This window comes from Glycine max, chromosome 1 (genome assembly GCF_000004515.6).
Source record: "Glycine max cultivar Williams 82 chromosome 1, Glycine_max_v4.0, whole genome shotgun sequence".
Classification (NCBI taxonomy): domain Eukaryota; kingdom Viridiplantae; phylum Streptophyta; class Magnoliopsida; order Fabales; family Fabaceae; genus Glycine; species Glycine max.
The window spans coordinates 39,834,476-39,849,211 of record NC_016088.4 but is presented as its reverse complement, the minus strand read 5'-3'; the positions used below and the strand labels follow the sequence as shown (position 1 = coordinate 39,849,211).

The 14,736-nt window shown below is 33.0% G+C and overlaps 1 long non-coding RNA gene across 1 annotated transcript; it reads right to left on the bottom strand.

Annotated features, from left to right (window-relative positions):
* Nucleotides 1-5,627: 5,627 nt before the first annotated feature.
* On the bottom strand, nt 5,628-9,063 carry LOC106798388 (uncharacterized). The gene is made up of 3 exons (XR_003266743.2): nt 8,737-9,063; nt 7,122-8,318; nt 5,628-6,517 (listed from the first exon to the last, which is right to left on the bottom strand). It is a non-coding gene; the product is annotated as an uncharacterized lncRNA (long non-coding RNA).
* Between the last annotated feature and the right edge of the window lie 5,673 nt (nt 9,064-14,736).

The following is a 14,736-nucleotide window of genomic DNA, read 5'->3' as shown; positions in this document are numbered from 1 at the left end:
ATTGTACGAAAACAGATTGTATACTATATTACTATCACTTGATGGGATCGTTTGGGGACACCAGCTGACTACGAGCGTGATCGCATTCGCTGCTAAATTATGGCACATGAATTATTTTCGACGGGAAGTGTGCGCCACGCGCAGCATGCGGACAATGGAATCACTGTCTTGCAATCGATTAGGGAACATCTGGAAGTTGATGATTAGACCACTATCAATTAAAAACCTAAGTTCATACCTTTCCCAAAGCTAATAGTATGTGAATTAGGAGAACATAAATATATATATATAGGGAATAAATAATTTAAGGGATCTTTTAGAAATTTTCCTTGAGTTAAAAGAAAATAAATAATTAAATGGGATTTTCAATTCTTGAAATAATTAAATTATTAACTGAGATTTGGATCTGAGCATTGAGAGCATAGGTGCAGACAGGACAACTAAGCAACATGGTCTGACTATTGAGTATTGACTATGGTTAAAATTGGAAGGAAAGGAGTCAAAGTTGAATTGAAGTTTTTGAAGGTCATATTTCATTTGTGAAAGAAAAATTGCTTTATGCGCCCATCCTTTTTAATGAATTAAATTAATTAATTCATAAAAATGTGATATTTAAATTTAGCTTTTTAAAATCATTTGTGTTTTTATCAGGATTTCAGCATTTTTTTATTTTTTTACTCACAAAGGTATTAATACAAGTGATTTTTTCTTTAGTAAAAAAATCATAAGCACACACAAGATAATATATTTTTTTCAACATGGTTTATTTTATAACTAAGATTATGATTCAAATTCTAGTCAACTTATTAAAATACACAAGTTGTTTTCACTTGTACCAACTCTTGTTGGTTAATATTTTTTAAATTAATCCTTCATAAACACTTTTATGATAAAAATAAAGGTTAAATAAAATTTATATTCATTTACATGCTATCGAATAGGTGAATAAATTGACATATGAGTTTAAATTTAACCAATGATCTCAAGGTTCCAATTAGTCTTCTATAAAAGATACTTGTGATTTGTATAAAAAAATTCATTTAAATGATTCAAAACAAAATTAACATAACTTGATTGGATGACGATTCAATTTAAATCAACATATCTTTGCACTCCATCAACAATAGATATTTATTTTAAAGTTAAAAAAAACATACTATCTCCTTTTCATATTTTTTTATGGTTTAGATTTTTATTTTTTTCCAAAATAATTGATGTTTTAAAATTTTAAAGTCTAATTAATATTTTTTTCTCAAATATACCCTTATTTAATACCTACTATTAGTGGTGCAAGTATCAAAGTGTTGGACCAGGGGCCTCAATAACTTAAGAGAGATAGACTTAGAATGCAGAAGAAGCAGCAATCAATTTAATAATGTTCTTTAAACATACAGGACAAAATTGATTGCAACAAAATAAATGAGATAAGGGAAGAGAGAATGCAAACACAATTTTATATTGGTTCCACAAAGTCCGTGCCTATGTCCAATACTCAAGCAACCCACTTGAGATTTTCCACTCCCTTTGTAAAAATCCGTTTACAAAGTCTGAACCACACAGGGACAACCCATCCCTTGTATTCAAGAATCCTTACAACTTAAGAGACTCTCAGTCCCTTAATCAATCTCTTTGAATGAGAAGAAAGAAAGAAGAATTCTCTCTTGAAGAGAAAGATATTTCAATTGAAGTCCATTGAAAAACTCTTAATGGATTTGCAAGTGTTTGCCCAAGAGTTTCTTTTGAGAGAGCATTTGACAATGGAGTTCTCTTGGAATATCTCTCTCATACATTTTGTGTCCTAAGTCACCTATTTATAGGCCTTTGATGATCATTCAAAAATCTCTTGAACAGATGTGACTCTCAGGAGTTATTTTCTGAAGAGTTGTGACTCTTGAGAGTTATTTTCTGAATTTTTGAATTCTTGACTTGGATCAAACTTGAGAAGAGCTTATCTTTGGCATCATCAAAATCATGTATACATACATTCACATTCTCCCCCTTTTTGATGATGACAATCAAGTGATTTCTTTTCGACATCATCAAAACAATGCATGATCCACATTCTCCCCCTTTTTTATGATGACGCTCATTATCCAAAGCTTGATCTTTTTTACATCATTAAAATCTTGATGATTTACATTCTCCCCATTTTTGATGATGACAACCACCTGTAGGTTAGGAGCAATAACAACAACAAAAATATCCATTTGTATATAGTTTTACTCCCCCTTTGTTTTGCAATGATTGCTTATATGAGACAGTTGAAGATTTCATATATAAGAAGTTGTCTCATAAATATTTCATATATCTTTTATCTATCTCTCCCCCTTTGCCAACATAAAAAACGAATTATGAATAGAGAAGAGAAAAATGTTATCACTTGTTGTAAAATATGAGAATCAAGTGATACCAAAAGGCATTAAAACAATCATTCAATATTAATCAAGCAAAAACAAGTACAATAGCACATCAATCAAACACAATCAAATACAATCAATCATTAAACATTTCAAATCAAATTAACAATCAACTAACTATGCACAATAGTTTCTATTCAAAAAAATATTCAAATTTCAAATTCCAAATTTTAAATTTTAAATTCCAACTTCCAACTTCAACTTCCAGTAACTTCTCCTTCCAACTTCCAACTTCCAACTTCCATTTTCAACTTTCAACTTCCAATAACTTCCATTTCCAACTTCCAACTTTCAACTTCCAACTTCCAACTTCCAAATTTTAATTTCAAATTTCAAATTTTAATTTCAAAATTTCATTTTCTAAATTTGAAAGTTTTCTTAAAATATGAAACTAATTTGAAAAGTTTAATAGATTCTTTAAAGACAATCAAAAACTCAATCAGGAACAACCATCAAAGACAATCAAAACTCAATCAAGAACAATCATCAAACATAATTAATCAAATATAAAATATAATCAATCAATCAAACTAACAAACATTGAATATCAATCAAGCAAAGACAAACACATCAATAAAAAAATACAATCAATCAATCATCAAACACAATCGATCAAATTCAATCACAATCATCAAGAATAGTCTAAACTCAAGTAGAAAACATACATCAAAAGTAATCAATCAAAGACAAGTGACCTGATGGTATCATTTGATATCACTTGTTGGACTTGTTGATCAAGTGGCCTTTGTTGTCTCCATAAATCACATATTCACTTTTCTTGAGATTCACTTTTCTTGGAGAGAAATGTGGCTTTTGTTTGTTGTCTTCATAAATCACATATCCACTTATCTTGGGGAGAAATATATATAAACTTTGATGCATGCCATGTGTTTGGAGAAATTGCTATCAATGTATCGACTTTGCTCTTCTCCATTTTCATAGTCTTTCATCATGATACCCAGACTTATGATTTTATTCTCTAAATCACTTGAAGAATTTATGACATTATATTCCCAAGTGATATATCCTTTCTTTTCTTTCTTCTCTTTGAAATTCCTCTTATCAGATTTTTCATTCTTCTTTTGAAGACAGGACAATTGAATTTCATGTGCCCAAATTGATCGCATTCAGCATTTTGGGGCTAAAGAGGAATCTTCTTCTTTCTTCTTTCATCATCATCTTCTTTCTTCTCTAGTTTTTTTATGTAGTTGTATTTACATTTCTTTCTACCATTGTAGGAATAAAGGAATCAAATTTAATGGCTTCCCATATCTTTAAATCTATGACTTCTTTAAAGATCTGCATTTGGGTTTTCCAATAATGATAACCCTCACCATTGAACATAAGAGCCTATTGATAGAGTTTGCTTAGGAAATGGAAAGTTGGATGAGGCCATATCTATTCTTGAAGTTTTTGAACTTTATACAAGAATCCTTTTCTGATACCACTTGTTGGACCAGCGGCCTCAATAACTTAAGAGGGATAGGCTTAGAATGCAGAAGAAACAACGATCAATTTAATAATGTTCTTTAAACATAAAAGACAAAATTGATTACAACAAAATAAATGAGATAAGGGAAGAGAGAATGCAAACACAGTTTTATACTGGTTCGGCAAAGTTCGTGCCTACGTCCAGTACTCAAGCAACCCACTTGAGATTTACAAAGTCTGAACCACACAAGGACAACCCATCCCTTGTATTCAGGAATCCTTAAACCTTAAGAGACCCTCAGTCTCTTAATCAATCTCTTTGAATGAGAAGAAAGAAAGAAGAATTCTCTCTTGAAGAGAAGGATATTACAATTGAAGTCCATGGAGAAACTCTTAATGGATTTGCAAGTGTTTGCCCAAGAGTTTCTTTTGAGAGAGCATTTGGCAATGAAGTTCTCTTGGAATATCTCTCTCATACATTTTGTGTCCCAAGTCACCTATTTATAGGCCTTTGATGACCATTTAAAAATCTCTTGAACAGATGTGACTCTTAGGAGTTATTTTCTAAAGAGTTGTGACTCTTGGGAGTTATTTTCTGAATTTTTGAATTCTTGACTTGGATCAAACTTGAGAAGCGCTTATCTTTGACATCATCAAAATCATGTATACATACATTCACACAAAGATCAATGTATTAAATAAGGATATTTTGGTCCAAATATAATAATTTTTAGTTTCACTATATATTTCTTACTCCATATGCAATAACCTTAAACATAAAAATAAATGGGAAGGAGGTAGTATGTATTGACAAAATGAATTTATTTATTTATTTTATAGACTAAATATCCTTTACTGGAGACAATATTATTCGAGTTGGATATGACGATTGTCTGACAAAACTCTCTTTTCAAGTACAATATGAAGATTTGATTACTCTGTCCTCCAATCATAATGTTATATATGATAAATTTGTTTGTTTTGATAATAACTACTCCCTCCAATGTTTATTATAAGGTTCGTTTAACTAATTCACTAGAATTAATGTAGTTGAGAATATTAAATGTCTTAAATTATTATTTTTTCTTCCAAAACTATCATTATTACGCTACTAACAAAATCGCTTTCCATGACGATTATAAGGAGCATTTTATGACATTTTTTAACTGTCTTCGTAGTCGCCATCTTAGAAAGTAAAAAATTTTCCATGACTTAGAATGTCCAATGTTTAAGACGGTTTTTGGAAAAAACCACCTTAAAAAGTGAATCTTTCTAAGACGGTTTTTTTTGAAAAACTATCTTAAAATGTCTTCTTTTTAAAAAAATTTGAAGATTCTAAGACGGTTTTCTCAAAAATCATCTTAGAAAGCAGACTTAAATAGTCCACTTTCTGAAAAACCATCTTAGAATGTCTTATTTTGTAAAAGAAAAATTAAAAAAAATTAGAGGATTCTAAGACGATTTTCTGAGAAATCATTTTAGATAGTCTACTTTCTAAGACGGTTTTTTTAAAGAACCGTCTTAAAATATTTTTTTTTAAAAAATAAAAATAAATGTCTAATTTCTTGTTCCGATTATAATATTACTTCAAATACACTAAGGTAAAATGTTAGAAAAACATTTTTAATTGAATAAATAAATAAAAATGCACACAACAAGCTATATTTTTGTTTCCTGATAATTGATAAGCTATATTTTTGTTTCCTAATAAGTAATAAGCTATATTTTTGTTTCCTGGAAATGCACGCAATTAAAATGCATTTACAAATACTAGTATAATACGTGAAATAATTATCAACAATTAAATCATGTTTCACATACTTGATGAGGATTGCATATAATAATCTATTCCTAAAATAGATGCAGTATTTTATAGTACATTTTTTTATCTTCTAGAGCTGCCATAAATAGAATGCAGAATCAAACAACTCTAGAGGTCATTACGTTCTTGAACCCTTTGCATGGAGATTATATTGCATTTCTTTTAACCACTATTGCACAATCTCAAATAATGTTATTGAGGCAAAGACAAGAAAGAGAACACCTCCGATGTAGGCAATAACCTTCAAAAGGAATGAAAAATCGTGTTTTTAGTTTATAGCTGCATAAAGGTAATATTCCAAAACATAAACACAAATGTAGGTGTGAGCTTCAATCGTAGTGCACTATCTACAGAATATACAATGTGGTTAGAAGATCATTAGCATTTTCGTACTATTAAAATAAGGTGCTCTTAAGTCTTAATCAACCAAACTAACATGAAGACTTCAGTTAGTTATATATTATATGGGTGAAAGAACATGTTTGTTCCCAACAAGGTCCTACTAGATGAACCTTTAACATGCCACTGAACTTCTCATAGAAGTCATATATATTTTATGCTAGAATAGTGGAATTCCAGGGTAGAAAACTATGCATGAATGAGCCAAATTCTATAAATAACAATATTTAAGAAAAGAATTTTAAATACCATAACTCAATTTCAACTATTTTCCCTAGTATTACGTCTTTTTGGTTAAATTGTTTAGTTATTAGCTTGAGATGATATCATATGTCTAGAGAGTTTCACATTTATAAAGTCTGGTTGGTTTACTGAATAAGGAGAACCATGAGGTCGGAACCAACAAAATACAACATATCAGGAATGGAGGTTATAAGCAAGTAGTTACCTTTGTTGGGTTACAAGTGTGAGGTGAAGTTCCACATCGGGTAGAAGTGGAAAGGTTGAGCACCATATAAGTGAGGAGAAGACCCATAAACCTGAGCCTTAAGGTTTTGGGTTAGAGTGTGGTGTCAAGCTTCCTTATGTGGTGGCTCGTGGTCCACAGATGTACCCCTCGAATCTCCCCAACAATTGGTATCAGAGCCGATGGTTCAAGTTGATGACCGGCTCAGACGAGTATACAAGTACCGCAGGTGGCCAGAATGGCTAGCGGTACAACGTGCCCCGCAGGTGTAGCGGGGTGGCCAGAATGGCTAGTGGGCAGGGCAACTACCGCAGGTGGCCATGGCTATACTCGTGGATGATAAAGACTTCCGCTCGAGGGGGAGACTACCATGTGGAAGAGACTCACACTTGAGGGGGAGATGTGTTGGGTTACAAGTGTGAGGTGAAGTCCCACATCGGGTAGAAGTGGAAAGGTTGAGCACCATATAAGTGAGGAGAAGACCCATAAACCTGAGCCTTAAGGTTTTGGGTTAGAGTGTGGTGTCAAGCTTCCTTATGTGGTGGCTCGTGGTCCACAGGTGTACCCCTCGAATCTCCCCAACAACCTTCTTAGACAAATACATCCCAAGTAAAAAGCCCCTAAGTGCAACTAGTTGCATATAAAAGACACATTGAGAATAGAGCCCAAATACATTTACAAATAAAATGTGTGAATAAGGAAGAAAAAGACAGTCAATCCAAGAAATATAAATACATGAATTAAACTCTTCTATAATGTGCCTATTTCAGCAATTATAATATACCTTTTGAGTATGTTTAAGAATCATAGTTTCAATAGCAACTACATTGGCTGATGACTTATAAGTTGCTTCAAGAGTGCGTATAGCAACAGTAGCGTCCATGTTCACAAAATAAAAATCTCCATTGTCATTCTATTATATGATATATTCCAATTTCCATACACTAACACTAACAAAGAAGGGTAGCAAAGAAAAAAAGGAAGTTCATAAAAGAATAAAGTTGCACCCAAAGTTGGACACTTAAATCCATATGCAACCAAATTATACTATTTAGTAAACAGATAAATGAGAAATTCTATAGTAAAATATATATATAAAAAATAGAAATTGCGATTTAAATGGAAGAATAGGAGACTTTACTTGTCCATGGTGGAAAAAGCTCAAAGGCACATAAATCCAAGGCAAAACTTTGTTTCCTTCACAAGCATAAACATCGGTTTTGCAGATTTTGCCAATTGCTTGCTTTAACATGTTTTCAAAACCCAATAATAATTCCTCCAGTCCAGAGCTATTCAAGCTCAGCCTCAACATTCACAGTAGTTATTCTTTCATACTATTCAAACTAATTTTAAAAGTTCACTAACTTGTCACATGCTTCCAATTTCCAAATAGGGCATAAGACATTAACACCATTCAAAATCTTCTTTCAAAAGGAATAAAAAACAATTTCAATATTAGGACATACCACCCAATCCCTATACTCGTGCAACATAGGGCTCATTGGAAGAAAAACCAATACCATAATTCAAAACATAAAATGGACTACTCCAATGAAAACAACAATGTCCCCCATATAGAGTATCAAAAGGAATCGGAATGACAAGTTTGTTGTTTATGATGAAACCCCTTCATCTTTGAAGATGAAGGGAAGAGAAGTAGAAAAAGCTTTCAATTTGATCTTTCACCTGAAACTGGTAAGTCCAATTCCACTTTGCAGGAATATGATAGTTTGTGCCAAGAACACCATCTTGCCACGAAGTCCTCCTTTGCTGAATCGTAGACCTGTCTCATATGAAAATTTCATAACTTTTCAGCTCACTGAAAACAAATCTGGTAACCCCTAACCCTTACCCCTCTTATATGGTAGTACTACCTATCAAAATTGTGTACTAAAATTAAATTGCAAAATCTATAAAAATGTCTAAAACGATTTGAAAATAAGGCACAAGCCTCTGAAACCCCATCCTATATTGCAACCGCAACCTACACCGAAACTTGAAAAAGAAAAATTAGCATTCGAGATAGGAATTCAAGATTCCAAATATGCAGAAATCGTGAAACCTAAACCAACGTATGAAATCCAACGCCGATTCCATCGAAGGAAATAACCATTTCTTTCTTTCTGACTATACAAAGTTAAAGGAAATCATAGAAGAGTGAGTTTGAATTAATTAACTAGTCGAGAGTTAAAGGAACTCACTCCGGAACCCTATTTTCCCTCTCTGTCGAGGACTACAACGACAACGATGACATCATTTTGCATCAGCTCTCGTTCCTGAGAACTGTTTGGGTCAAGGATGCTGCCGTCGAGTTCATCTCGGTAATTGAAGAGTTCGAGAAGCTTCTGTTGCTCTCCAATGAGGCTCTGTTCTTGGTCGAATCCGAACTCTCATGAAGTTGAGTTTCCCGAAGGGGGTTTCGTTGGTCACAAGGAGAAGGTTCAGGAACAATGGTGGAGAATCCCTTATATCTGCAGGAGATAGGAATGGGAAAAGATGCTAATTTTAAAGACGATTTTAACAAACCCATATTTGAACTCCTATATTTAAAGACACTTTGAAAAAAACCGTCTTTAAACATTCAATTTTTAAGACATTTTTATAAAACCGTCTTTATATATCTTTTATTATCTATAAAATTGTCATTGTATTGTATTTTAAGATGGTTTTTAAAAACCTTCATTCATTTCATGTGGTAAAATATAATTTTTTATAATAGTGTGAACAAAATTAACAAACATTAATGAATTATCTCTTTTATTTCCATGTCATTTTAAAAATAACTTTAGTAAAAGATATGTGAATGAAAAGTAATTAACACATAATACATTTTAGATTAAACTTTATAACAAAGATCAATTCATATTAATTTATAGTTCATAATAAGAATTGGGAAAGTACTTAAAAATTCACATCACAACTTATTTTTAATTAGTTAATTGTATAAAATCTTTTACCTTAACTATGTATATCTATTGAAGTAAGCTATATTTCTAATTTGAACTTTATGATAGATTGGAGGAAGTACTTTGAAATTCACACCAACGTTTATTTTCACATCACAACTTATTTTTAATTAGTTAAATTCTTTCAATATCCTTCTACTGATAATCAAATATTTTATCAAAATTGAAACGTACATACAATTTAAATATGATCTCGCTTCAAATGGTGCACAATTGCACATGCCATACCATTTATCAATTAAGAGACTTTAATTTTTTTATTCTAAAGATGGATATATCCCGAGTAAATATTAAGTTTCGCCTGCTAAATTGGTATCGATTAGCAGTCGTAACTTTATTAATTGTACATGCTTGGGTATCTTTTCCTTTCGATCAAGACAACTATTTTGACCATAAAAGATTACTATAAGTTCAAAAAAACTACATTAAATATCATGATTTTATTATACAATGCTTATCCAGAATTTCGGACTTTACATGTGTTGTTTCCCTACTCTCAATTTTGCCAAAACAAGCAAAGTAAGTCGTATGGAAGAACTATAAATACACGAAAAGAAATCCAGAATATAAAAAACCCAAGAACTGAAACCTAAAACAAGATGATCATGTGGGCTAGAGGATACCTATGAACACGTACATCAATTAAAATTATTTTAATTTAATTAGGAGATTTGAATTTAAATTCTTTGTTAGACAAGTGGCCTCAGATATCTTAAGAAGGGGGGGGTTGAATTAAGATATTCCAAACTTTTCTCCTAATTAAAAATCTATCTTACTTTTTACTTAAGTTATGAATTCCCTTAATGACAATCTTCTTAAATATTAATTCAAATGAAGCAACTTGAATATAAATATAAAGCAATAATAAATAAAGGAGATTAAGGGAAGAGAAAATGCAAACTCAGTTTTATACTGGTTCGGCCACACCCTTGTGCCTACGTCCAGTCCCCAAGCAACCCGCTTGAGAGTTCCACTAACTTGTAAATTCCTTTTACAAGTTCTAAACACACAAGGACAACCCTTCCTTTGTGTTTAGAGATTCTTTACAACAAGAGACTCACAGTCTCTTAATCCCTTAGAGAATGAGAAGAAGAAGAGGAACAAATCTCTCTAGAAAGAGATGGATTTTACAGATTGAGCACTCAATTAATTCCTTAATGAATTGCAATTGAATTGGCCAAGGAATTCTTAAGAGGATAAAATGAAATTGCTCTTTGAGAGGATAAACACTTTGTTGTTCTGAAAATCTCTAAGCAATTTCGTGTTTAAGTCACATATATATAGACCATTGGTGGTCATGAGTAAAGCCTTTGAAAAGTTGTGACTCTTGAAATTATTTTTCTGAAATTCCTGTCTGGTAATCGATTACAGTAATTGTGTAATCGATTACAGCTTTTAAAATTTGAATTAAAACGTTTACTAACTGCTGGTAATCGATTACCAATATTGTGTAATCGATTACAGCTTTTAAAATTTCGAATTCAAATTTTTATAGCTGTTATAAAATGTATTTGGCCACTGGTAATCGATTACATCCTCTGGTAATCGATTACCAGAGAGTAAAACCTTTGAAAAACACTTTTTATTTTAAATCACTTGGCCAAACCTTTGCTAATTCAATTAGGAATTCCCTTCCTAATATTCTAGTGATCATCTTGATGTTGTGCCTTGTAATCTTGAAGTATTGTCTTGAATTTTAATCTTGAAAAGCCCATTTGCATCAATTGCAACACATTATCATGATCATCATCAAAACATCAAAGCCAATTGCATCTACAATCTCCCCCTTTTTGATGATGACAATACAATACCTGAAATCAAGATTCAAGCAAGCAACAAACAATTGTTTATAGATAAAATGTGCATCCGTTTTCTCCCCCTATATTTCGGAATACATGATCACTTGATTTCTAAGTTTGTTAAGCTTTTTCTTAAGCTTTTTCTTTGCTACAACCTTTTTCTCCCCCTTTGGCAACATCAAAAAGCCAAAGAACTCGGAAATCAACATAGTTACAACAATGGAGTAGCAAGATATAAGCATCAGAGTATTAAATACAATAAGCCAAACTCACAAACAAGAAATAATCAAACCAGAATCCAAATAACTGAAAATGTCAACAACCACAAAACATCCAAGACTGAAATTTAAAATCCACAAGATAAATAAGCAAAGTACTTAGCATAATAATGTAAATTCTAAGAAACTAAAAGCCAAAATACACGGCTTATAAAAGATAAATAATCAGAATCTAAAAGCTAAGAAGACGGAGGAGGTGGTGGAAGATCGAAACTCTGACGAATGTATCCGACATCCTCTTCAAGCTGTGTAAGACGAATGTCCATACCGGCAAAGCGTGAATCTAACGAGTCAAAGCGGTCACCAACATACGAACGAAGACCCCGTAATTCGGAGAGGACTTCATTCATGAGAGCGGAATCCTCACGTTGAGGAGGAGGTGAAGGAGTACGTTCATCTTGAGGAGGGAGTGCATCCTTCTTCAGCCATTGTCCATTCCGATCTTTACGATACCCAAAGGAGGTCACTGCACCAGCACCAATTGCAAAGGAACGCTTGACTTGAACAAAGGGTTCATCATCAAGCGGAATTTGAAAATGACGCAAAAACAGAGTAATCAAGTGTGGATAAGGAAGAGGTGCATTGGCCCGTAATGCCTTATGCATTCGGTACCGAACCAAATGGGCCCAGTCGATCTGACGACCGGTTAGAAAAGCCCACATAAGAATCAAATCCTCCTCAGAGGCTTGTGCTAAATTTGAAGACCGAGGAAGCAAAATTCTAACAATGATATAATGCATGATGCGATTATCAAAAGTTAATGACCCGGCCAACAATCTACCGGTCATGTCAGCTTGATCATTGCAGACCATGCGACGAGCATCATGACTCGAATAATCGAATTTCCAGTCATCAACAATGGTGCCCTCAAAAGGTGCACCTTGACTGGGTAAATGAGTCAAAGAAAAGAAAAGTGACTGATCAATGACCATAGAAGTACCATGCACCTCAGACATAATAATACCATCCTGAATTTTTAAATTGCAGTAGAAGACCTTTACAAGTTCAGGATAATATGGCAATTTAAATGACATGAAATCAACAAGACCAGAATTTTGAAACACTTGATAGCAATCAAACGTTTCATCATTAAAGAACTCTACGTCTAGGTACTTAGGGTCTAAGATTATTCTAGAAGAAAACTGAGAAAGGTACCGTAGACGTTGATCATCGGATGAAAACAGTGTTGATGATCTTGGAGATGACAAAGAAGGAGGAATAGGTGCTGTGGGTGCTCCGGATGGGCCGTGACGGCGATGGGCAGCAGCGGTGGCGGTGGAAGATGATCCCTTTCTCTTCTTTGATGGCTCTGCCATTTGATGAAGTTTTTCTGGATTTTGATCGGTGGAAGTGAAAGAGGAGTGAAAAAGAGGAAGATTGGGCTTTACGGGACGTGATTTGGTGAAGAATCGAGTGAGAATCGAAGGTTTGAAGTTCTAGGTATGGAGGAAAACGTGGAGGAAGCTTTGGCTGCGCACGAGCTCCGATTTCGTGAGTATTTATAGAAGATGACGCATTGTAATCGATTACAGGTATTGGTAATCGATTACAGGCCCAATAAGCCTTCTGGTAATCGATTACAGGATGTTGTAATCGATTACAGGCTGCCTGTTCATGTGTAATCGATTACATTGATGGTAATCGATTACCAGAGCCTATCCTAGGCTAGTTTCTAAGAGAATATCTATATTTATGCTCAAATACATCTTATATGACTAATTTTCACTACTAATACACTAAATTCAATCATTCAATTACTATATACACAAGAAATCATAAATTCTATCATAAAAACAAGAATTCAAACAAGATCAAACAAAATAATCTACAATCAAAAGGTAAAAGTAAATCAATCAATCAATCAACTAATCAATCAACCAATCAATTCCTATTTTTCTAAATCTCTTACATCTAAGAGACCTAATTCTCTTCTAATAGAGAAAAACACTTCCTTGGGGAGAGGTTTAGTGAAAATATCAGCAAGTTGATTCTTAGTATCAACAAATTCTAATACACAATCTCCCTTTAAGACATGATCTCTAAGAAAGTGGTGTCTAATCTCTATATGTTTAGTTCTTGAATGTTGAACTGGGTTTTTGGATAGATTTATGGCACTAGTATTATCACACTTAATAGGTATGCGATCAAGAATGATGCCATAGTCAGATAATTGTTGCTTCATCCATAAAATTTGTGCACAACAACTACCGGCAGAGATATACTCCGCTTCAGCAGTAGATAAAGCAACACTGTTTTGTTTCTTACTATGCCATGAGACAAGAGCCGATCCAATAAATTGACAAGTTCCACTTGTACTTTTTCTATCAGTTTTAGACCCGGCAAAATCAGAATCAGAATATCCTATTAAGTTACATGTTGAATTCTTAGGATACCATAATCCTAAATTGATTGTTCCTAATAGATATCTCATGATTCTCTTTACTGCACTTAGATGTGATTGTTTGGGGTTGGATTGAAACCTAGCACACATGCATACACTAAACATAATATCAGGTCTACTAGCAGATAAATAAAGAAGAGATCCGATCATACCTCGATATTGTTTTATGTCTATAGACTGACCAGATTCATCTTTATCTAAGTAACAATTAGTGCTCATCGGTGTAGACATGTGTTTTGCACTATCCATCCCAAATCTTTTGATCAATTCCTTGCAGTATTTGGATTGATTGATGAATATACCTTCTTGAGTTTGCTTGATTTGTAATCCCAGAAAGTACTTTAGTTCTCCCATCATTGACATTTCAAATTCACTTTGCATATCAAGGGAAAACTCCTTGCACAATGAATCATTAGTGGATCCAAAAATTATATCATCAACATATATTTGAACCAACAAAATATCATTATGCCTTCTCTTTATGAATAATGTGGTATCCACTTTACCTCTGGAGAATTCTTTTTCAAGAAGAAAATTACTTAATCGTTCATACCATGCCCTAGGGGCTTGTTTCAAACCATAAAGAGCCTTTTGTAATTTATAAACATGGTTTGGTTTATCAGAAATTTCAAAACCAGGGGGTTGTTCAACATATACCTCTTCTTGAATTAAGCCATTTAGAAAGGCACTCTTAACATCCATTTGATAAAGTTTAAAGTTCATTATGGATGCATATGCCAAAAGCATTCTAATGGCT